This window comes from Cydia splendana, chromosome 10, assembly GCF_910591565.1.
Source record: "Cydia splendana chromosome 10, ilCydSple1.2, whole genome shotgun sequence".
In the NCBI taxonomy this organism is placed as follows: Eukaryota; Metazoa; Arthropoda; class Insecta; order Lepidoptera; family Tortricidae; genus Cydia; species Cydia splendana.
Window position 1 is genome coordinate 8,142,690 of NC_085969.1, and position 26,399 is coordinate 8,169,088.

The 26,399-nt window shown below is 37.9% G+C and overlaps 1 long non-coding RNA gene across 1 annotated transcript in view; it reads right to left on the minus strand.

Annotated features, from left to right (window-relative positions):
* Window positions 1-7,012: 7,012 nt before the first annotated feature.
* LOC134794218 (uncharacterized) overlaps window positions 7,013-26,399 on the minus strand; it is a 33,386-nt gene continuing 13,999 nt past the window's right edge. Inside the window, exons 3-5 of the long non-coding RNA XR_010144648.1 lie at window positions 11,071-11,236; window positions 8,331-8,575; window positions 7,013-7,328 (exon numbers count right to left, since the gene is read on the minus strand). This is a non-coding gene — a long non-coding RNA (uncharacterized LOC134794218). The remainder of the gene's footprint in view (window positions 7,329-8,330; window positions 8,576-11,070; window positions 11,237-26,399) is intronic.

The window sequence follows — 26,399 nt, forward strand, 5'->3', positions numbered from 1 at the left end:
GGTGCTCTCTTCCCGTCTTTTCGTGGTCACGTGACTGACACAAGCCTACGTCATCATGCGACAGCGCTATATGATAATATGCGATAGCGCTATATAAAGTGCCAATGTTATTGTGACGTAGGCTTGTGTCACTCTGGGAAGAGAAGACCATGTTTTATTAGACTATGTGTACACCTATTATTACTGTAATAAATGTTACCTGCACGAAAATCCAATGACTCATCTTGTTGCCAAACCCTAGGAGGCTGTTTTATAAATGTCTGTAACTGTTTTCAACTCTATAGTCTGACAAAAAAGAGTAGAAAAAATTAAAAAGTGGAAATACTGTAGTGTAGTGTCAGGGGGGTGTCACTACGCAGTTTAGGTACATTTGGCCGGCGCGCCGCCCGGGCCGGCGTATGGCAGTGGGCATGGTATAATAATATACTCCGCCTGGTACTCTATTCCGAGATTCGCGTATGACCTAACTGACACGGGCCTACGTCATCATGCTGTTTACAGGTTCTCAAACTTTAAAATGTGGGAGAATTTTAACCAACGGTGAAAATTATTTTAACGGCATTAATTTTAAGTTATTCATGTAGAAACATAGTAAAATAAAACAAATCTAATGTATTAAATTAAACTTTATTTATCTATACAATACAAACATTTGAAAAACTAATTCACAGTTACACATTAATTACCAAGCTTACGACGTGAAAAGTTTGGAAAACACTGCGACTGCTGACACTGAGCGAGAAGGAAATAACAATTAACACGCGTTCGACAAGGATGACGGTCAGGGCATGAAGTTATCTAGATCCGAATTGTCAAATGTGACAGCGCTATCCTGTGTTGCCAGTAATGTAAACAGAATTACCCGAACGTGTGAAATTTCTTTCGTGAATCGGAAGATATTGCTAACGAATAATTAAAAATGACGTGTTATTGTAAAATTTAAGATAAAATACATATAAATGAAAATTATAATATTATAAATATTTTAACTTATTAACCATACATAGGTATAATGTACCCATGTAACATGTTATGTTGAAATAAAGTGGCAATGTTATTGTGACGTAGGCCCGTGTCACTCTGGGAATAGAAGACCATGGCAGTGGGCTGCCGCTCGGCTCGCACGATAGTCGTGTCACGTGGCGCTCGCGCAAAATTGAAAATACACAATGGCCTCGAAACCTAAATCTAAGTCCTTACTTAGTAATATTTAAAATAAACATCCTTCATTTATTGAATATTGGTTGCCCAGAAACAATATTAGGAACTGACCGACATATTTTCAAAGGAATACAGCTGTGGCATACCTACTTCCGTGAGAATCAGACATACTATCTCCAGATAAAAATTTTATGTTTACAGAATCAACGTTTGTAATTCCTACATATTTAAGAGTAATTCTTTAAAAAGTGGCATCTTAACCTGTCATCGAGTTTTTGAATTGAATGTATGTTTATTTGCTCTTTTTCATATGAAACAAAAATGTATCTAGATAAACTAAAACAATGTTTATCGAGGCCAAGTCATTATTTTTATTTAAATTTAATAACGCCAGACGAGGTGCGAAATTGCCTTCGCAACATGAAAAACCGAAAGGCCGTGGGTCCTGACGACATACCGATTGAAGCGTGGAAATCGATGGGTCCTCATGCTGTGATCATACTTACTGACCTTTTTAACCGCATCCTCACCAGCCGCAAAATGCCCAACTTATGGAGATCGAGCATTATAACGCCAATTTATAAAGGCAAGGGTAGTGTACAGGACTGTGGAAGCTACCGAGGTATTAAGGTCATGTGTCACACCATGAAACTCTTCGAGCGCGTTATCAACTCAAGGCTCCGGCAAGAGTGCACGGTCTCGGAATGTCAGTATGGGTTTCGTCCTGGCTGTGGCACTATAGATCCCATCTTTGCCCTAAGAATGCTAGTCGAGGCCTACAGGGAAAAGAAAACGCCCTTGCATATGGCTTTTCTGGACCTACGGAAGGCTTTTGACTGCGTACCGCGCCAGGCAATCTGGTGGGCTTTGAAGGAGAAGAATGTGCCACAAACCTATATTGACATTATCCGAGACATGTACCACAACTCGGAATCCATAGTAAGGACCGCCGTTGGTGATACTCACCCATTCCCGATCACAGTTGGTGTTCACCAAGGCTCAGCCCTGAGTCCTTTTCTGTTCAGCGTAGTGCTAGACGTAGTTTCAGCAAAAGTTCACGAACCATCTCCATGGCTTATGATGTACGCTGACGACATTGCACTGACAGATGAGGACAAATAGAAACTGGAGCATAAAGTGAACCAATGGAAGGGTGCGCTAGAGAACGGCGGTCTGAAACTAAATGTTGCGAAGACCGAGTACATGGCATGTGGCGGCACGGACCCCGACCCCATAAAGGTAGGAGACGATTTTGTCGTGAAAACGAATAAATTCAAATACCTTGGGTCCGTGCTGCACGAATCAGGTGAAATCGATCACAACGTCCAAGCCCGAATTAGCGCTGCTTGGGCAAAATGGCGAGAAGTAACCGGTGTCCTCTGCGACCCCAGGATACCGGTGAAGCTAAAGGGCCTTGTGTACAAGAGCATCATCCGACCAGTCCTACTATATGGTAGCGAGACCTGGCCTGTCCTCGGAAGGCATGTCCAGCAGCTTCACGTCACGGAGATGAAGATGTTGCGATGGATGTGTGGCGTTACGCGACTAGATCGCATACGTAACGAACACATCCGTGGCAGCCTCGGAATCCGTGATGTAGCGGATAAGCTGCAGGAAAGTCGCCTCCTTTGGTATGGCCATATACGCCGCAGACCGGTAGACTACGTCGGAAATAGATGCCTCAATCTCACTGTCCAAGGCCCTAGATCACGCGGTAGGCCTAAGAAACGCTGGCTGGACGTCGTGACAGCGGACAGGGGGGAGAACAATCTCACAGAGGATGCCGAAGACCGGGCAAAGTGGAGAAGACTGAGCAGGAAAGCGGACCCCGGCGCCAGGCCGGGAAAACGCTAGGTCGAAGAAGAAGAAGATATTTATAAAAAATAAAGAGTAGCACTTTTCACTGTAACCTGTCTTGTCCAAAAGCATCGCTCTTCCAGTTTTAGTTCTTTAGATTTTATAAGCACCAATTTATGTAAATAAAATATCATGCTATATATTTTTAAAACGTACATTGCACGGGCCTTATATATTTTTTTTTACAACAATATTCACGCACGAAGTTTGTCCAAGGATATTTTCCCTGTAACCTGTACAAGTACATCCGCGGTATTGCATCTGACTCATACACAGAAAATTTTATTTAGATTATAACTACGGCAAAATATTAGGTAAGTATCAAGCTAACCACCGTAGGGTACCATCATGACCCAAGTGTCGTAGTTTCGTAGAGACAAGGCAGGAATCTGGGGTTTGTAACGGAATGTTAACTTGTCTCCATTATTTTACGAATTTGGTATGGGGCCTAATATAATAATATCATTTTAATATTGTATGAAGGTTTATTCATCTAAGCTAAACGTGAGACATTCGTATTATTATCCGTTCAAGAGAAAAAATAAAAAAGAATGTATTTTTCACTATAACCTGCTTAACTTTAACCTGTGTTCAATGTATAGGTTATTGTAAGTCATGAAAATAACTTCTTCATTTTCCGTCCCCTTTTGAAAATTTGGGGTACTTGAGTAGTAAAACATATTTTTCATTATAAAAGTAAAAAAAATACAAAAAAAAAATTCATTAACTTTAACCTGTCGATGCCACTTTCTTGAGAATCACTCTTAAACTAAACTAAAACTTGTCAAGTGATAACCCCGTGCCGACACTCACAGCTCGGTCATAAAATAAAACTGCGGCGCGCAAAGAAGATTCACGGTTCGTGTGCGGTTATAAGTTTCAATTTTGTTGCAGGCGGCAAGTATAGGTATAATTTTATACCTAAACCTGACTTTTGTGAAGGAGTGAATTTTCTGTACGGTAGTACTATTAGTTATTCTGTGTAGTGTCGTCCCTTTCAAATCAATCTATATAAGGGCTCGTGCACAAATCACGCGAGGTTCGATAGGGGGAGGGGGGTCCCGAAAAAATCACGATAGATCACGTTGGGGAAGGGGGGGGGGGGTATAAGGAATCCTCACGTGTATTTTTCTACAGTGAACGAAACTAAGAAAAAACCTACAACATGAGTAGGTAGATACTTTTTCTCAGTTTCGTTAAACATAAATCTTCACTCTGTACTTCAAAATAGCGATATTTAACGAAAATAGAAAAATAAACAAGAATTTCTATATACAATACTATTTATCTTAAAATTAGGTTGAAGGAAAAAAATTCAAAATAATACACGTGAGGTTGTGTGGGGGGAGGGGGTAGTCAAAAACCTCACCAAATATTACCAAGGGGGAGGGTCAAAAAGAAGCCGAAAACCCCCTAGGAAAACGGGACGACACTAGAGTATTGCCACTTTTTAATTTCTACTCTTTTTTGTCAGACTGTATTTGCTAGAAAGACATTTCTGCTTGTGTTATAGGTTACAAATGTTTGTAAAATACACTTGGACATTTTTTCGCGAACATTACCTACTTAAGAATTTTGTCATTTAGAATAAGGTTTCAATGTTGTAATGAAAATAACTTTCTATAAAACAGTACTATTTACTGTATGTACATTAACCATTCTGTATTTTAATTTTCAATGTAGGTGAAAACCTGCAGTTTGAGTTAGGTCCAGTGGCTACTTGAGGCTACAGAAAGATGACAGTTGTAATAGGAATAAGTAATGTCACTCTATGGCAGGGACCGTACAACCGGTTTACAAGTGTCAAACGAATAGTGGTTAAAATGTAATACCTCTATTCGAATTAGAGGTATTGTTGTCATTCCGCTTTTGTCTTTATCCCTATGTGCACACTATTTACATAATGAAATACCGGTATTCAATACCCCTATTGGGCTGTCTTTACTTAATTCGTTAAGGCTGATATTTGCTTGTAATTTCATACCCAATTTTAAGGACAGTAGACCTTATTAACCTTAAATACGGTAGGGCTTCTGTCAAATTCAAATAGGATCAATCAAAATACATAAATATAATTATGTACGTTAGTACATTTCAACTTTATTTCTAGTAGTTAGAGTTCATAGTCTTTTGTCTTTATTTTTTATGTTTATCTAGAATATTAAAGAACATTCCCTACTTAGACTCTACTGTGATGACCATTTTGGAATCCAAGATGCCTGCCGTGGACATTGCAATAAAAGTCGTAACGGATGTCGATTTATATAGGTTTTAGGGAGTGCAGAATTCGAAAATGATGACCATTTTGGAATCCCAGATGGTGGCCACGCATTTTGTCATAAAACTCGTCACGGATGTCGATTATAGGTTTTATCCCTAGTGCAGAATTCGAAAATGATGACCATTTTGGAATCCCAGATGGCGGCCACGCACTTTGTCATAAAAGTCGATATGGATGTCGATTTATAGGTTTTAGGGAGTGCCGATATCGAAAATTATGACCATTTTGGAATCCAAAATGTCTGCCGTGCACTTTGTCATAAAAGTCGTCATGGATGTCGATTTATAGGTTTTATCCCTAGTGTAGAAATTGCAGAATTCGAAAATGATGACCATTTTGGAATCCAAGATGTCTGCCGTGCACTTTATCATAAAAGTCGTCATGCATGTCGATTTGTAGGTTTTAGGGAGTGCAGAATTCGAAAATGATGACCATTTTGGAATCCAAGATGTCTGCCGTGCACTTTCGTCATAAAAGTCGTCACGGATGTCGATTTATAGGTTTAAGGGAGTGCCGATTTCGAAAATGATGACCATTTTGGAATCCAAGATGTCCTAAAACCTATAAATCGACATCCATGACGACTTTTATGACAAAGTGCACGGCAGACATCTTGGATTCCAATGTACTGTAAAAATTGTACAATCCATTCGGTCGTGTTTTAATTTATCGCCACTCTTTCCGAATTTCCTACTTTTAGGCACTTGTATCGTAAATAACAAAATAACTGTGTGTGCTATCAAAATCGTTGCAGACTTGTCTTGGTCTAACTCTATTAACGTCCTGTATAAAAAAACGCACCGGCCTTCATAGAAAAATTACAACCGAATAAATAACCTCTTTGTCGCTTTATATCAAATTACCTAATCTTTCAAAGTGCAAAATTCTTTTAAATTAAACGATACGGCTAAACACCACACATTTTTGCAAAAATAAACACTCGAGTATGTTGACACTGACAGTGACAGGTATTACCGGTAATGGCTTTAGGAATAAAATATCAAATAGAGGTATTCGTTGTCAACTGGCTAAACCAATAATATTCTTGAATACCGGTATTGTTATACATCTATTCGGATCTTTAGCTAAATAAATACCAAAATTCAATTATAACCGGTTATACCTCAATTAAAACCGGTAGTCAGAATACCGGTAACGGTCCCTGGTGTCAAATAGCGGTACTGATAATTCCACTACTTGACGTTAGATGTCGACTACGAAATAACTCTCGTTTTGGTAAGGAAACTGATGTATGGAGTTACAACTCCATACAAGTTACTTTTATTTCTCTATGGTACCTACTTACAGTACCTACTATAATGAAAGAGGTTCTCGGCTACTTACACCTAAATTTGTAGCTACTTACCATTTTTGTCTCGTTAGATTCAACATGTTCAGTTATTGGAGTAAATGTATATATATTTTAAATAAAATAAATGTTTCAATCCAAAGAAAATTAAGTTTACTTTTCCGACTATTACTATAAGGTACCTACATGAAATAAGAGCTCATATATAGGTACATAGAAATAGAACTTACATTTGAAAAAAAAAATACTTTTCGGAAATTAGGTGTATATTTATATTGGTAGGGCATAGCACAAAAAATATAAGAAAAAGAAAGGCGGACAATATATAGGTACCTACTGCATATTTAGCTATATATTAGTAAGTCCTTAAAACTAATTACTTTGGCAGCCGCAACTGTTCATTTGTTTCGGCAAAATGGGAGCCGTACTTCTCGCAATGTCAAGTTTTTACGTCTGACCAAGCTGTTCAGCCTGTTCCAAGGTGTCAGGCAACGGACGGTCCTTGGTTTCAGGCAACGGTAATATCACCAGGATTTGGAAAAATAATGCGACAGCCATTAAATACAAGGGTAAATCTGGAAGCAATTCGTTAAGGCCGACCACCGTTGGTGCCACCATTGAGCCTATCCGGGCGAAGGTTGAAACCCCGCTTACTCCTACGTTTCGCCCTAATGTTGGATACAGTTCACCCGAGAAGAGGTACAGAACCGGAACTGTTCCCTGAAAGTAAAATTCTTTTAGACAGCATAGCCTAAAAATTCGGGGGTAAATAGAAGAATAGGTACCAAAAGATTAATTGACTACGCTAGCCTGATTTTAATTTCAATAAACCTCAAAAATTAGACCTCGATGCGATATAATTATAGATTGGATCAAATTTTTGACGTATATTAAAATCAGAATCAGGTCGTAGATGTTCAGTTCAGTTTTTAGTTCTTAGGGCTTCTGTCCATTGGGACAATTTTGCCAGTATCAAGATTGGGGGGCCAAAAGTTCAATGTAAAGTCTGACAAATGCGTGCTTATTTTAAACGTCATAATTTAATCTCCCAACGTCTATACGTTTGACATTTAAAATGACACTTGCACAGCAGTTAGAGTCTGTGCGGAAAGAGAAGATTCGTGAAATGTATGGGCTCCCTTGTATTCCACGACGCATCTCTTTCCGCATAGACTCTATAGGCCAATCAAATTAGATAAAAAAAAAGCGTTTTGAGGAATTAATTCCCAGCAAGCTGGAAATCATTTTAATATCTTAATTTGGTCCTAAATGCGTATAATCCAAGTTTGCTCCGTCCTTTAGGAGGGGTGGATTAAATTTTGGGAGCCTTGGGAGATATTAGGTATATTTTACCTTGGATTGACAAAACCAATTTTTATCATGATTAGAGCAAATTTTTCGTCAGACGTACCGTTTTTGAACTACAAGCAAAAAACTAAAAGAGAGCGAAAATTTTCCTGGAATGGAGCAAACTCGGATTACACTTATTTAGAACCAAATGAAGGTATTTTAAGCTTGCTGGGAATTATTTCCTGGAAAATATTTAATTTGACTGGCCTATTGATAGCTCACCAAACGAACATCATCAAACATCAATCGCTGCCAAGTTAGCATCTGACTCTATTGATTTCAATTTGCTTTGTTCGACCTAGATCTAGATGACCAGGCCCAGGGCATAAAAGCTTAAATCAGTCAATAATATATAAGAATACAGTAACATACTGCCAAGCCTCCAAATCCAATTCCAGCAAAAATAATTCTTGGCCAGTCATTCGGAAACACATCTCGTGGTATCAAAATTATGAATACAAAGCAGAGAGCCGTTAACCCTTCAAAAATCGCCAAAGTTAGCTTTCGTCCCATCTTCATAATTACGAAAACACAGATGATCGGGCCGATGGAAGAAATTAACCCGGTTAGCATTACAGATAAGAAAATGTTATCTCCAATCCAGCCAAGGTATTGGGCTAATACATAAAAACTTAAGCCAGTGCTGAACCTGAAAAAGGTAAAAGAGAGGTCACCTCAGGACTTTGTATACCTACCTATACATACCTTAATTGCTCACGTATAAGATTTACATACCTATATATCGCCGCTAAACTTACTCAACCTCGTATCTGCAACACTCGAAAATGTTACCAATGTTAAGTTTCTTGGAATCCATATTGACGATCTACTTACTTGGAAGAATGAACTTGCAAGTATAGAGGCTTCCATCAGCTCGGCTTGCTATGTTCTGCGTAGCTTACGGGACGTAGTTGATCGTAAGCATCTAAAAATGGTTTATCACGCACTGGTTGAGTCAAAGCTTCGCTATAGTGTAAAATTATGGGGAAATAGCTATGACTATAATATGCATAAAGCCTTTGTAATTCAGAAGCGAGCGATAAGGACCATAGTGCGAATATCACAACCGGAGTCATGCAAAGAACATTTCAAAAAGATGGGAATACTAACCGTTCCGTGTTTGTACATTCTATTGCTCCTTACTGACCTGGTTAAAAACCTAGGAGAATACGAGACCTCTGAAGAAAGACAAGTGCGGGAAAAAACCAGAAGAAAATACCTACATTGTAAGCTGCAGCCGAATTTAAAAGTAGTGAGTCATTGCGCACACTACCAGGGTGTACAGTCACCTGCAATAATATGTTACTCTCCGGAGGCCGCAAAAATATGTGACAGGCTCTTATGGCTCTACAAATAAGATCGTGTCAGATATTTTTGCGGCGTTCGTTGTGTAACATATTATTGCAGGTGACTGTACAACTGTACAACAAACTTCCTGGTGAGTGGAAGAACATTACTAGCCCGATTATTTTTAAAAATAGATTAAGAACCCTGTTGTTGCGGGAGTGCTTTTATTCCATTGAAGACTTCATTAAATATTTTACCGACAATTGGCAACGTTAATAATTTCAATAAATGTTAATAATTATTTTGTAATGAATTATGTTATATGTTGTAATTAATTTTGTGATATATTGTAATGAATTTTGTGATATTTTGTTATGACATTTTGTAATTTCACTTTTTACTGTATTAGGTAGTAGAAATGACGCATGTTAGATTAAGTATTAGATATAGTCAATATTCAGACACAATTGTAATATTGTTAATGAATAAATAAATAATAATAAATAATATACTCATTTGATGACAAAAACACCCATATTCCGAATGAAAGAAAAGCGACATTTCCATCAAATGATTGTTGCAGATATGAGGTTGAGTAAGTATAGCGACGATATCTTACCTAATTTATAATTATAAAAAACCGGCTAAGTGCGAGTCGGACTCGCGTTCCAAGGGTTCCGTACATTAAGTCCGACTCACGCTTGACTGTACATTTCTAATAGGTTTTCCTATCATCTATAGGTAAAGAACTATTTTGTGTAGTTATTTACAAAAATTTTGACCCAGTAGTTTCGGAGATAAAGGGGAAATGGTCATTTTTTGTCTATTTTCTTTAGTAAATAACTACTAACCTATTTATTTTAAAATTCTAAAAAAATCGTAGGTATTCAGTATTCTCAAAATGAGCTCTTTCATTTGATATATAACACGATATAGTTTGAAAAACTTTATTTTTCATCAGTTCGACAGTACCATATTATTGTAATTGTCATCAGAACTACATACAGCTGCCAATTTTCATGAGTTTCATGACGCTACGATCCTTGGAAGATGGTTACATTAGTTACCTTAGATTCCATTAGATAGTTAGTTACATAGAGGTCGACCTAATAAAATCTTATTAATGAATCTTATCGCCAGGTTTACAGCTCACAGAGGCCAGAGCCACTAAGTTCTAGCTGGTGTTAGTTCTACCGAAAATTCCCATCACCATCATCATTTAAGCCTCCTGTAGCTTACTGCTGAGCATATAATAAGTATATTATGCTCTCTTCATGTACGCCACTTATCCTGGCCGTGAGCTAGTCTCACCCAAAATTTCCATAAAAATGATTGAGTATCAATTGACAATTTCCACCATTTTGACATTTTCCAAAAAACGAAACAACAAAAAATATCTACTGAACCTGCTCACAAAATTTCATGAGAATCGGTTGAGAACTGCGACCTGTACGGTTACCATCAGTTTGTCACTGACATAAACGCCGTCGAGAACGTAATTTACTTTCTATACATCTCGCTCGCACTCGCATATTAGTGCAAACGGGATGTATAGAAAGTAAATTACGTTCTCGACGGCGTTTATGTCAGTGACAAACTGATGGTAACCGTACTGTAGAAGTAGGGTTTGCACGACGGATCCGTAATGTATGGGAAGATCCGCGGATCCGGATCCAGATCCGGATAATTTCATACATTTCGGATCCGGATTGCAAACCCTATGTAGAAGGAAAACATACTTACGACAGCAGTGTGCCCGAGGCAAAGCGGAGCTAGACCTTCGTTAACGCTTCGGTAAAACAAGTAACAAAAGAAAATTCAATACCAAAGAATTGACAGCATCACAGTTCTCATTCTCATGTTCTTCAGTTTAAGGAAATCCATGAAACTTGGAACGCCATCTGGACGTCCCTCAACATTGTCTAACATTGCCTTGATTTTGCTCTTGTTGAATGGTCTTCCATTCATACGGGCTGCTTTTTCCAGTACGTCTGAAATATCAGTGAAATAATACGTTTGATTTTAGACTCTTTGCCTTAGCAGTTTCCCATCCCTAATTATCATCACAATAATTATTCAATTACTAGCTATGCCCGCGGCTCCGCCCGCGTGGAATTCGGTCTGTGTCAGTAAGCGGCTAATTTCTAATCCTAATTTCTCTCCCTCTCCCCTGGAGGCGGAACTTGAAGTAAAGTTGACAGATGGATACGCTCGCTAGAGGACTGTAGTCCAGATAAAAATGTTTTAATTACAAAAGTACCACTAAATAAAACTACACTCCAAAATCAATAGTTTTTTTGCCCTTATTCAAAAATTTTACACGTGATTTAAACGACAGAGTAGTAGGTGTATAAAGACCCTACGGTGTGTAAAGTATACTTTCTCATTCCAATTTCCTTGCCTAACCCTTTCTACTTTAAAAACAGTCTGTATACCAGCATGGCCATCTGAAAGTCCATTATGGTCCACTACAGTGCTTACCAAATTTTCTTCAGGGAGATTGGATAAGATATTGTCTATACAGGAGTAAGAACCGTTTCGCATAAAAGTGATTTCATTATTAACAAGATGTCTAAAATTGTACGAGCGCAAAAGGTTAACAAAAATTCTTTCTTATTATTGTTATCATTTAATATGTCAACGTTAAAATCACCACATATAATACTTTTCCTTTTAATTTAATATACAATTTATGGAAAAAAAGAAAGAAGTAAAACTAGAAATACAAAATAAACTTAAGCCCTCGTATGCCGGAGCGCGGATCCGCGTAGGAGGAAAATATTAGAAAAAAAAAAATCACGGCACACGAGAGGTTAAACTTATCAACTAAACTTAAATCTATGGTGAGGCAAAGGGTCCCAGTCTCAGCATGTGCAGTGCCAGAAGGCTTCGCGCTGATTTTCAGACTGGTCCCGGGAGAAGTTGGGGTCGGTCGCTCGCTACTAGCATAATGTAACTTTCTTAGGAACTGCTCTATATTTACAACTTTGTGTATTTGTGTGTGCCTGAACGATTACTATAGTTTATTAGTGTGCGTATATGGGTATGTGGGGCTGATATGTCTAGATGTAGTGTAGGTAAGAATGTACTTTGTGTTGCGTGTATTATGTTTTGTCGTTACGTGTAGAGAAAGAGATAAATAAATAATAAATAATAATAAATAAATATTAATACATCACCAAAAAAATACATAATTACTATGCCAAATATGCTAAATGCTAAGTATCAAAATATATATAGAGCACCAACCTCCTAATTTGTTTACATTGGTTTAGGAGTTGTAAAATTGCAGTTTTTCGTTATACAACGCTACTCAGTCGACTTCGCACATTGTCGTAATTATTTACGAGCTTAAATAATAGTTTGCGAACCTCACTCAGTATGGATAGTACTAGCGGTTGACCAAAATCAGCTCCAAATGGTGTTAAAGGTATGAAAATCGGCACGATTAATCTTTAGGCCATTTGAATTAATTTGACCCGTAGCACCAAAAAAAACGGAAAGGAGTTAAAACGTCATCTTTTTTTTGTATGGAAAATAAAAAAAAAATGTTTAGAAACCTATCGTGTGTGGTATTAAATGAAAGGGCATTTTGAGCCGGTTCTAAAAATATATCACATTATTATATTTCCGTCACTTGCATTCAATTAAAATAAAAATAATTTTCAAAACATACCAAGTTTGGGCTCCTCCAGATACGAAACCGTTGAATTATTTTTTGTAAAATATACAATATTACAATTATATATATTCATCATCATCACCACACAAATAAATGCCCATATACACATATATACAAGCTCTGGTAAGGGCATTTATTTGTGTGATGATGATGATGAACACACAAATAAATGCCCTTACCAGGATTCGAACCTGGGACCTCCTGATTCATAGGCAGGGTCACTATCGACTAGGCTAGGAACCCGTTTAATTGATAGATTGATAGATCACAATTTGTAATAATAAAATAATTATTATGAGGTGATGCAGAAGGCGGTAATTTTGGACACGGCGCGTATAGTACGTCGATTCCTCACTCTGCGGCCCTGACCACCGGCAGCTTGGACCCTGCCCCGCTGCCGGCGGCACCCTAGGTTAGGTTTTTTATAATGTGTTTATATATTTTTGTTATGTTTTGTAAGTGTTTTTATATTTTACTTTTATACTCACATTGTAAAACCCTAACCTAAGACCCTAATTGAATAAAGAAAATAATTAAAAAAAATACTAAAACTAAATATTTTCGAAATTAATTTCTTGGGGTTAGATATGAGGATATTGGGTATTACTTGAGGTATATTTTACAAAAAATAATTCAACAGTTTCGTATCTGGAAGAGCCCAAACTTGGTATGTTTTGAAAATTATTTTAATTTTAATTGAATGCAAGTGACGGAAATATAATAATGTGATATATTTTTAGAACCGGCTCAAAATGCCCTTTCATTTAATACCACACACGATAGGTTTCTGAACAAAAATTTGTTTTTTTTCCATACTAAAAAAAAATGACGTCATAACTCCTTTCCGTTTGTTTTTTTTTTGGTGCTACGGGTCAAATTGATTCAAATGGCCTAAAGATTAATCGTGCCGATTTTCATACCTTTAACACCATTTGCAGCTGATTCCCGAATTTCAGGTTGTACCGCAGTCGCTAGGACATTATTAATATTATTTAAAATAAACCCCTTATAAACCGCAAACAATTTGATGAATGAATCTTTGGGGGTTGTGTCACTCACTTCCGTAGGAGATTACCCATAATTTATACGAATCCCTACAAGTGACCCCTGGGTGGTGCTAATCGAGTGACAATCTTACCGGTGGTAGGCTTATGCCGTAGCTGGTAACCACCCCTCAGACTAAGTCATGGCGCCATAATGGGTCACCGTGTTCCGTCATGAAGTCTGTTGATAGCTGCTGAGGTGATGTGTCTAAGCAGTAGTTTCTGGCCTAACTACAGTGGTGCGTGCCACACCGAGCGTCTAGTTCTGGAGGTTAGCGGGATCCGAAGCACGGTGCACCGCTGGCCGACCGCAGGTAGTAGGGGGCCCAAGTAGCGGGAGAGCCACCCGTGAAAGGCTGCCCCGCCAACTAGCGAAAAATCCTGAAACGGCTCCACCTTGCCGGTTGGCGACCGGATGGGAGGGCCAGGTGGCCATTTCAGGGGGGTTCGGGCGTCCCCGCAGTCTCCAACCTAGATTTCTTTAAGTGTGGCACACGTGAGTTTGTGTTTGAGTTCTGATGGCTGAGTTACCTCGCTTAACTTGCATTCCCTCGTCTATTCGCTCTTCTTCTTCATCCCTCTAACAAAAATGCAAAGCAAAACTAAGAAAAATAGAGTTAAACAGCGGTTGCACTCCCTCCCATTTAAAGTGCATCTCTCTAATATTCGAGGTCTGCACTCCAATATCGATGCAGTCCACCATCACCTAGAGACTGACAAACCGCACCTGCTGTTCCTCACCGAAACGCAAATCAGATGTCCAGTCGACTCGTCATACCTCAACTACCCAGGTTACACTCTGGAGCACAGGTTCCTATCGCGTGCAGGAGTGTGTGTATATGCTCGAGATGACATCTGCCTTAAGCGTCTCAAAAATCTAGAAGTATCCAATTTTTCTGTCTTGTGGGCTTGGGTCGATACCGGCGTAGCTCAAATTATCTACGCCTGTGTCTACCGATCGCATAGTGGAGACTCAGAGACAACAAGGTTGTTTAATTACCTTAGTGAGGCTGCCGATGAGGCTCGCCAAAGGTACCCTTCAGCTGAGTTGGCAATCGTTGGGGATTTTAACGCGCATCACCAGGAGTGGCTATTCCCGTATCAAATGACTGACCACGCAGGGCGAGAGGCTCATAAATTTGCACTTTTACTAGACCTCTCACAGCTTGTTGGATGTGCCACTAGGGTACCTGATGTAGAGTCTCACACAGCCAACTGTTTGGACCTTCTGCTAACCACCAACCCAGACCAATACTCTGTAGTGGTGGATGCTCCACTAGGAACTTCCGATCACTGTCTGGTGAAAGCTGTATCTGTTTTTTCCCCACCCGATCAGGGCCCTAGCGGTGAAAGACGGGTGTGGCGATACAAGTTAGCAGACTGGGATGAGATGCGGCATTTCTTTGCATCATATCCTTGGCGCCCTGCCTGCTTCTCTTCGGATGATTCGTCGGCCTGCGCTACCGAAGTAACCAATGTCATTCGTCAGGGTATGGAGTATTTTATTCCCTACTCTGTTGTTTCGACCGGCCACAAAGCTCGCCCGTGGTACAATGCTGACTGTGATCGTGCTGAGGCGCTTAAGCGGTCGGCTTACCGGGAATGGGCCGATGCTCGTACACGCAGGGCTCCGAACACACGTGACCTGAAGAAGAGGTTCAATAAAGCCGCCAAGTCCTGCAAGAAGCAGTTTCGCAAGGCCAGGTTTGATCATGTCCGTCGTACTGGGACCAAGCTAGCCTCGTATCCTCCGGGAAGTAAAGCGTTCTGGTCCCTAGCGAAAGCGGTCGAAGGAAACTTCTGCCGCCCGTCACTGCCCCCTCTGGTCAAACCTGACGGAACGCTGGCACATACAGCCAAAGAGAAGGCTGACCTGTTCGCTTCTCTTTTCGCTGAAAATTCACGTTTAGACTCAACCGGTAAACTTCCACCCGTGCTTCCTCAAGTGAATAGCTCCATGAGAGATGTTCGTATACATCAAAAGGAAGTCCTTAAAATACTGCGAACGTTAGACGTGCATAAAGCCTGCGGTCCCGACGGAATCCCTGTAATTGTCTTGCGGAACTGTGCAGCCGAGTTGTCTCCAATCTTAACACGCTTGTACCGTCTGTCGCTTGAAACTGGAGTAGTGCCCTCGTGTTGGAAGCTTGCAAACGTGCAACCTGTGCCCAAAAAAGGTAGTCGTTCAGACCCAGCCAACTACCGTCCAATCTCAGTCACCTCCATACTCTGCAAGATTATGGAGCGTGTACTGAACAAGCGGCTCCTATCATACCTAGAGGATAACGATTTACTCAGCGACTCTCAGTATGGCATCCGCGGGGGTCGTTCGACTGGAGATCTTCTGGTGCATGCTACTCACCTTTGGAGCGAGGCAATTGAGAGGCACGGTGAAGCCCTTGCGGTATCTCTCGATGTCTCTAAGGCATTCGACCGGGTCTGGCACGCAAGTTTGGTGAGCAAGCTTCCAGCATATGGGTTACCAGTTGGTCTGTGCAACTGGATTGAGAATTTCCTGAGCGAACGTTCCATTCGGGTGGTGTTAGATGGCTACACATCTGACCAATGGACTATTAATGCCGGCGTTCCTCAGGGCTCTGTTCTGTCCGCGACTTTATTTCTGCTACATATCAACGATATGCTAGTCCCAGATACTTTTGGCTATGCCGACGATAGCACTGTCGTGGACAGATATCTCTCCAATGCTCGGGCCAAAAAAGAGGAGGTACAGTCTTGTCGACGAGCTATGGTAGACCGTCTGAATTTGGCACTTAAGGCAGTGTCCGATTGGGGTGACGCAAACCTGGTCAAATTCAACGCTACCAAAACGCAGGCGTGTCTGTTCTCTGCCAAACGGAGTCCATTCGGCCTGACTCCAACTTTCCGGGATGTATCCGTACCGATATCCAACCATCTTCAGCTACTTGGCACGAGTATCTCGTCTAACCTGAACTTTGGGGCGTATATTGAATCTCTGGCCAAATCTGCAGCTAGACGATTAGGCGTCCTCGCTAAGGTCAAGCGGTTCTTCACACCAGGGCAGCTCCTTCAGCTTTACGTAGCTCAAGTCCGGTCGTGTATGGAGTACTGCAGCCACCTTTGGGATGGATCCGCCAAGTATCAGCTAGCCGCCTTAGATTCCATAGACAAACGCGCTAGGAAGCTTATTGGAGATGCGGGATTGGTAGAGGCTAGACTGCAGAGCCTTGAACACCGTAGAAAGGTAGCTTGTTTATCGGTATTCTACAGGATACATTTCGGGGAGTGTGCGATGGGATTACATAATTTAATCCCCCCATCTCCGTTCTGCCACCGTGGGACTAGACGCGGACTTGCGTTTCACCCTTACGTCGTTACTCTGCCGCTGATTAGAACTAAGCGCTATGCATCCAGCTTTATCATGCGAACGGCTAAGGAGTGGAATTCACTTCCTGCAAATCTATTCCCAGTCCACTATAACTTGGATCTCTTTAAATCGAGAGTGAATAGACATCTTTTAGGTAAGCATGTTCCATCCTAGACTGCATCGGCACTTACCATCAGGTGAGATTGTGGTCAAATGTTTACCTTTTTCCAATAAAAAAAAAAAAAAAAAAATGACCAAGAAAACCCCAACGTTTTCTGTTCTCTTTGACGGCGCAGCAACTAGTATCATTTCTCTCTCCTCGCTCTTTTAAAAATGCCGTTTCTCAAAAAAGGACAACCATACTGTTGACAAGATGGGACTTCAAATCAAAGTGTTGCCTTTTTTGGTAGAACCAGGTTGTGTATGTGTGCGTAAAAGCGTATATGTGTGCTCTTTTAGGGATGTGAAAAGTCGATTTTAATCATATTATATATCGATAAACGCTACACAGCGGAACGAAATAGCGATTAATTGAAGCTTCAATATCTTCGTTAAACATAATTCAAATGCTAATGGTAAATTAATATATTATAATGTAATAAAATAATTCAATTATTGCGGAACACATATTTTAGTAGGTAAGGTAAAGGCACCTATTACCGTGGTAGTTAAGGAACTTTTCAAAAGAGATCCAAAAATTAAGGGTATCAATGCTGTCTAGCAGCCAGGAATATTTTTTTTTCATCAGAGCATTTAATGAACTTTCCGTTTCACACGTTTTTGGATTCATTTTGGGTTATTATATGTATTAAAATATTTTTTGAAGCCAAAATGACCAAATCTTCTATTACCGTGGCAAGGGACAGGCTGTGATTCTATTACCGCGAATTGAGCTTTCATTACCGAGGGTACAATTGGCATGATTTTTCTACACTCGTTAATAGAAACCAAACTCAAAATTCGAAACCTAATACCGAGGGTTAAAACGATAATAACGACGTGGGTTCTGTATATTATTTTTGTGTCATTAAGTTTAATAATGACACAAAAATAAAAAATAAAACTATAGGAGTATGTTTAAAAATACCAAAAATACAATACCAAATAGTCACTCGGTAATAGTTAACTCTTTAAGAGCCTATTACCAGCCTATTACCGACCCATTCGATGTTTCTATGGGTCGGTAATAGATTTCTATACATTCTATCACCGAGGGTAATCTGATCATACCATCGGTAATAGGCTTAATTTGGAGTTTGATTAAACCTAATTCCGACCCATAAAAAGAATAAAACACAGATGGTTTTTCAAATCAAATCAAACACGTATATTACAAGCTTCTTACAAAGACAAAATCACATAACCGGCAAGTAAATTGTAGGTTTTATCTCAAAATAAAAAAAAGTTGACAGATTAAGGGTTCCCATAGAAACAAGGAAATCGGTGCTGAAGTTTTTGTTAAAAATTAAGGGTTAGTTGAATACTTTCCATACCACGGAAATAGCTCTTTAATAGCGTGAATAGATCAAGATTGGAATAAATAAAAGAAATTATAAAACTGATAATTTGTACCAAAACTAAAGAGTAAATAACAAAACTACCACTTTTTCTATTACCGTGGCATACCACGGAATTACTTACCACAGAAGTAATTGGCGCCTATCACCGCTGTATTTTATTTTCCATTTTAAACGTATTTCCCGGTCAAAAACTAAGTTAAAAGTAATTCAAAGTCGTGTAGAAAACAATACACAACCTCTTAAAAGGCATTGCACTAGTTTATTTGCCATAACTATTACGTAAAACACTAAGTAAGATTGGAGTGCACTTACCTGTGGCGTCACGCGTTTGTATGGAATAACCGGTTCTTGCGCCGCCGTCGCACAAACTGACGAATCGCGACTTTTTTGTTACAATCACACAAATGCATACTAATGGGCACGATAGACCAATGAATGAGCTTGTTTTGTGTATGCTTTATTTCTTAGGGAATAGATCTGTTTGCTTGCAAAATGCGTATTTGTAAACACCGCGGTGTTAGACGTCGATTTTGATACCCGCGTTAATAGCCGCCGTTACCTTATTTATGTATTTTAATTAAATATCTGAACTTTCCCTTGGTTCCCTGCTGGGGCGTGACGATAAAATTGTGATCTGATAACCACAATAAAGAATAAAAGCGTTTTTGTTCATTTTAGGTATCGTTAAACCTTTGAAGTAAAATTAAAATTGCAAGAAATGTCGATAGTTTATCGATATGACTTTATCGACATGGCTACAGCAAGGTGAGCCACATTGTTAATCGTACACTAAACAAAAGTGGCAACAGTAACAGCTCGCTGAGGCGTCATCTAAGTATATTATTATATCTATGTGAATGACATAATTTGACAACTGCCTTTAATTTTTTTTTTTAAATCATAGACAATTGGTGATACAACAACGAAATATCTGTCAACATTTTTTGTCTAGCCAGACTCTATTTTTGTCTAGTCTAATACAAGAAGGTTCCAATTTCAAAACTGCAATAATGACAAGGGGGACTCAGGAGGATAAAGGCATTATTCTCTAAAGATTTGTATTAAAAGGTTTTACATACTTAACTAGATTCGCCACAACGAAATGAACTATCTGATACCAAATTATCAGCCAATGGTTCCGTAGAGGATTATTTTATGGAACATGAGTATTTTGTTTCTCTTTACAATTTTGACAGAAAATGAAAGTTAATTAAATAAAAATATATAAATATATTAGGGACCATTTAGGGACATTTTACACAGATTGACCTAGCCCCAAACTAAGCATAGCTTGTACTATGGGTACTAGGCGACGATATAAACATACTTATATAGATAAATACATACTTATATACATAGAAAACAACCATGACTCAGAAACATATATCTGTGTTCTTCACACAAATAAATGCCCTTAGCGGGATTCGAACCCAGGACCATCGGCTACGCAGGCAGGGTCACTACCCACTAGGCCAGACCGGTCGTCTTGTTGCAATTGTTGCAAAACTTTTATGTATTCACGACCAATCACAACGTGTAATGGTAAATTTGGATGAGTCGGATGTCTACAATTATAACATCTATTTTTTAGTATAAAATGTGTCGAGTTCCATGGCCATCTCATGTTATTTAAATTCGAGTACAAGGCACGGAATTTCACTTGTGAGAAAGGAACCCTAACTATATGTAAAATGGCGAATCATAAGCAACACCAGTTGCTATTATAAAGTTTTAACTCTCATAGATAGAGTATTTGTAGACGATGTGCTAATTGCTTTTGCTCTTATAATGGCCTTGCTCAAAACATGACAAAATAATTAACCGCATTTTTAGCACAAAACCGCTTAAATACAAAGGCGCGTTGATAACACAACACACTGCATATCAAATTTTACCATGAAATTGAATTCCCACACATTCATAGTAAATATGCAAATATTCGGGTAATCTATATATATATAAAATAGTGTCCGACCGAAACATGTTTTTTTGCCGAAACCGAAACCGAAACCGAAGGTTCGGCATTGGCCGCAGTTTCGGCCGAAACCGAAACCGAAACCGAACCTTTTGTAGACTTGTTAAAATCGTTGAAAATATGCCATAAAAACGCTTTTTAGAGGAGAGGCAAATTCGTAGAAACTACCTTATTTACGATTTTCGTAGGACCGAAAAGGTTTATATACCGACAAGCGGTATTGTTGGAATCAGCATGGTCTACTGATTATATCAAAATGCATGTTGTCGCTTCTTAAAGTGGTGGAATGAGTTTTTATGACGTCATAAAGTCGGCAGTAGGTACTAAGTTTTTAACTTTTTTCTTTTAAACATACCATGTGTGCTACCAAATGAAAGGGCTTTGTGAGTAGATTATAAATATGTAACATACTATAGCATTTTTACTACTTGGGTCTAACAAATTAGAAGAAAACGTCCTAAAAGTACACAATGCAGAGTTGATTTTGAACTGCTCTACATTGAAAACTACTGAAGGGATTATTCTAAAATACATACCAAGTGATTGTGAATATCCAATATAATTAGCCAGAAATATTAAAAAATAAGAGAAATAGGTACATTCATTTGAATAACAGTATAATTTTCTGGTATGGGAAACTTCTAAAATACTATTTCTTTCACTGAAAATATACCATGTCATGTGATGTATTAAATGAAACCGATTTATGAGTAAATTACAACTGGTAACTGACATCATTTTCGAAATCTGCACTCCTTAAAACCTATAAATCGACATTCATGACCACTTTCATGACAAAGTGCACGGCAGACATCTTGGATTCTAAAATGGTCATCATTTTCGAATTCTGCACTAGGGATAAAACCTATAAATCGACATCCGTGACGACTTTTATGACAAAGTGCACGGCAGACATCTTGGATTCCAAATAGGTCATCATATTCGAATTCTGCACTCCCTAAAACCTATAAATCAACATCCGTGACGACTTTTAAGACAATGTGCACGGCGGACATCTTGGATTCCAAAATGGTCATCACAGTAGAATCTAAGTAGCGAATGTTCTTTAATATTCTAGATAAACTTAAAGAATAATGACAAAAGACTATGAACTCTAACTACTAGAAATTGTCATGATTTATTTATATTTACATTAAAGATAGCGTTGAATAATAATTTTAATGTAGCAACATTATTGCATTACCCTGATTAATACAGGGATGGTTGGGAAAATAACATTATACTACTGGCAACACGGTAGGTAGTGGGGATATGGAGCCAGTTGGACAGAGGGGCTACCGCGAAAACCGAAATTCGCAAATTGCGGGGATCTTACTCTTTTACTCCAATGAAGGCGTAATTAGAGTGACAGAGAAAAATGCCCGCAATTGACGATTTTCGGTATTGGCGGTAGCCCTACAGGCTCGGGCAGTTCGTTCACTTGGGTTGAGGCGGTCAAAGAGTACACATCGTGAAGGATTGGTCAGATCAGAGTAATTGCAAGTACCTCCATTGTTGTATTATTAATAGTAGAGTAACCATACCCACTAGAAGAACCATGAGTCATGGTCCATGACAAATCAGAAGTGTTAACGCACCACTAACCCACAATGAGATTTTAAGGTTTATTTTGAATCCTACGATTTATGAAACGTAAGTTATAGAATTAAAAAGTATTTTATTTCATGAGTTTGGGACGATTACATGTTGCAGATATAAGTTTTTGGTGATTGTTTGTAAGTACATAACTACCTACATATTTATAAGAAATTTTCAAAAATAATGCATGATGAAGTTGCAGGTAGCTTTAAAACTCCCGAGTAAATAATAGTCATTAAAAGTATCTCACATTGCTTCTTCGTTAGCAACTGAATTTTAATTAATTTGCATTTTTGCTATTTTGAGTAAGAAAATGAAGGATTAATGACTATAGCGATAACGTTATATGATGGATCTCATAGTCCCATAGTCCATCCGGTATCAGTATCAGTACCTATAGTGTGTTTTAAAAAGCGTTTTGTCGGATATTAGATGATGCAGAAAGAAAGGTTCATGTGGATCTTCAAACGTTTAACTTAGAAAAGCCAAGTTGTGATTATAACAATTATTAATTTACGAGTAGATGACTACAGCGTAATGATAATACTGTAAAATGGTTTAAAATAATGTATGAGCTTGTAAATTCCATTAAAGTTGCAAGCGCTAAAAGTAAGCTGCGGCGCCGGCTAACATGAGGCCGCCGCATTTTTGTTTAGTATTGTAAAAAAAAAATCCGCTTTAGAGATGAATTGATATTTAAAGGTTGTGTATCATCGATTATTGTGACCATGAGTTTATGATAAATAAGTAAACGCTATATTTGATGACACTATAAGACCGATTTTTTAGACAACCGATAAGATTGATTTTCGTTTGACGTGAGCGTACGTCGAGGTAGTTGAGAATTGAGAATTGGATGAAATTAATGTTTCTTTTTGACGTGAGTGTACGTCATTGAAATTGAGAATTATTTAATGCGAACATGCGACTGATAAATTTTAAAGTGTCGTATGACTAGTAGTTTCTAAGGACCTGATCTGACTATGCGAGGTCGCGACAACGCGACGGATGTTTGTTTAGTCCCGAGAATGCGACCAATATTTTCTTTGAATTGTTCATATCTAATACATATATCCTAACGTGATTGAACTTATAGTGGTCTTGTCGGGAATAAAAGAAAACGTACAAGTATAGCTAAAAAGTAACACAGCGTTATAATTACAAGTTAGAAATTAATTTTGAACTCTGTTGAGCTTTATAATACAAACTATTAGGTAGGTAGATTTTTTTTAATAAATGGTAAAATGGAAAGAGAGATATGTTGTATATATACCTATAGAGAGCAGATATTGTATAATTCTGAGTATTGTCCGAAATTGTATTGCAATGTTGAAATAAATGTTTTTTTTATAACAATGTTTTGTCACAATTTGAGTATTTGTTTTAACTTCGACTCGAAATAGTTACATTATTTGTTTGAATTTTAGTTCTTGAGCCAGTTGAAGAACGTAATGAACATGAATGCGTTTAATACTTAAAAATTGATTAAGTCCTCTTGCGTTTGATAATAGGTATACCTAGCTACCCTAAAACTATGACACCGTCGTAAGTAATGATGTAGTAGTAAGTTCGCAAAGTGACAGAATTCTAACTCAGATTATGTTTTTTTCCTTCTGAGTAAAGAGATATCTCCATGAGCAAAGAGAGAAAGGTTGACTACCTTTAAGTAGGTAATTGAAAATATTAGTACCCTTAGGTACATAGGTACTAAAGGTAAGCAGAAACCGGTAATCAGTGTAGTCAAATTATTCTAAAAGTGGCTACAGAGAAATATTGTGAAATATAAACTTTTTGTTTTATTATGATCGACAATTATAACAGAAATTAATTGTCATTTGACGGGATAAAGATACTCGATAGACCAGAGCAGTTTAAGATTTAGAGGTGATCAAAATACAATATTAGATTATAATAGAAATATTTTATTGGTAAATTACAGACTGAACTTTTGATAAGTTACTCAATTTGGGCATGCAATATTACAGTTATTTGTTGTTATAATTTATCAGCTAAAATTTTACAATACTCGTAGTTTGTGTTAATAAAAGTCATACGGTTGAAAGAGGATTAGCTTAAAAATATAAGTAAAGACGGATACTTATTTCAAGTAAGCTAATGCACAATAATGTGAACAAGCAGTTTGTTTACATAATATGAAGTTTTAATCACATGTATATTAGGTAATATTAAGAGTTTGGACTTGAGAGTATGTCGATTAATTGAGATAAATAAAATATCATCTTCATAATGTGAGCGTGCATTATGGTAAATTTACATGGATGATGAGAGTTTTTCATAATGTGAGCGTGCATTATGGTGAATTTACATGAGCGTGTGTAAATTAGATGATGAAAGTTTTTCATAATGTGAGCGTGCATTATGGTGAATTTACATGAGCGTGTGTAAATTAGATGATGAGAGGTTTTCATAATGTGAGCGTGCATTATGGTGAATTTACATGAGCGTATGTAAATAAGATGATGATAGTACTTCATAATGTGAGCGTGCATTATGGTGAATTTACATGAGCGTATGTAAATAAGATGATGATAGTACTTTATAATGTGAGCGTGCATTATGGTGAATTTATATGAGCGTATGTAAATTAGATGATAATAATACCTCATAATGTGAGCATGCATTATGGTGAATTTACATGAGCGTATGTAAAATTGATGATGATTGTACTTTATAATGTGAATGTACATTATGGTGAATTTATATGAGTATATGTAAATAAGATGATGACAGTTGATCATAATGTAAGCGTACATTATGGTAAATTTACATGAGCGTATGTACATTAGAAGATGATAGTTTGTCATGACGTTCAGAGTACGTTACCTATAAGTAAATTTACATACGTGTATGTAAGAGATGATAATGAGATAATTTAAATGGGTTAAATGACACTATTATGTACGTGATAATGCATTTTGATATATTATACTTATACGAGCGTGTGTAAATTTAAATGCGCTGATTCTATATTACTTAACTAGTATTTAATGACAATATAGAACTTTGAAAGAATTTATGATAATTGTAAGTACATGAATTTGTGTAAAATTACTATCCGACATGATCTACTAAGTATGATACGTAGCTATATAGATACACGATGTAAGTATAATAACAATGTGAGAGAGCATTATGGTAGCTTAACATAAGTGAAGATAACTTAAGAGAAGTTTACCCAAGCTTTTGTATGACAAAAATAAATAATATATTTATTTACATGAGAGCGAGTAATGGGAGTTTGTTTTATACAACTCTACAGAATTATTGTATTTTGTCAGTGCAAGATGAGAGCTTTTTTGTTTGTTGTGTTAGTTTGCGAAAGAAACACTTATAAATTTATAACGAATTATTTTTTTGAAAGTCATAAGAATTACATGATTTCGGAGATATTTGGCGTTGAGAGGTTGAGGAGTTAAAAATAAAAATATGAATTATCCTACTCGAAGTCATTGAAAGTAGACAAAAACAATAGAGATGAATATTGGACAAGTATTTTATAAGACACAGCTGTTTCATTATTATTATTTAGAGGAAGACTAAACGATATTTAGGAATATAAAGTCACATTCGAGAAAAAAAGAACTATGCAGTCGGTGTTCTATCAAATACTTAAAAGAGATATCTTTCACAATTCACCCTAATAGCATTTTCTTGTAGGGATTTTGTTGGGCCTTTGTTTACGTATTCGTTGGGCAACCGTTATATTTGGCCGTACGATTTGCTGGAGGGCCCTCGACAAAGGCCCTCCCGAAGATTCCCAACAGAGGGCCATAAGAGTAATTTTTCCGTTGGGCCTATTTAAATAAATCATACAATTATTCAACGGTGGTGGTTTTGGTTGGGCCGTGGTTGGGCCTATACACATTTGTTTGATGGTTGGTTAATTGTTACATTTGGCCGTACGATTTGCTGGAGGGCCCTCGACAAAGGCCCTCCCGAAGATTCCCAACAGAGGGCCATTAGAGTAA